This window comes from Arachis duranensis, chromosome 9, assembly GCF_000817695.3.
Source record: "Arachis duranensis cultivar V14167 chromosome 9, aradu.V14167.gnm2.J7QH, whole genome shotgun sequence".
NCBI classification, from domain to species: Eukaryota; Viridiplantae; Streptophyta; class Magnoliopsida; order Fabales; family Fabaceae; genus Arachis; species Arachis duranensis.
Genome location: NC_029780.3, coordinates 2,079,546 through 2,080,025, shown reverse-complemented (window position 1 = coordinate 2,080,025; position 480 = coordinate 2,079,546).

Sequence of the window (480 nt, the reverse complement as noted above, 5' to 3'; positions counted from 1 at the left end):
TAGCTAATCTTAACTTAACTTATAAATAATAAAATTTTTTAAATATTTTCTTTTAATAAATACATAACAATAAATACATTGAGAATTTAATATTATATTGTTTCTTATAAAAAAAATTTAATTGATAACTTTATCATGTGTCATTTAACTAAACCCTTACTTTTTATAACTTTTTAGATCTTTTAAAGATATTTTATTATTTTATTCAATATCAAAATATTTTGAGAATAATTTTGATAATTAATCAATATAAATTATAAAGTTTTTTCTCTTAAAACTTTAAAAAGTTAAATAGAATTAATGAATAATTCTATATTTAATAGATATTAATACGTAGAAAAAATCTAAGATAATAACACAAAAATAAGAAAATAAATAAGTATCAAGGAAGATGAGAAAAGTTTGTCTTATTACACTTGTTGTATACATATATATGATGATTGATGAGTGATATGCAATAGATCTTTATCAAATGTTCCT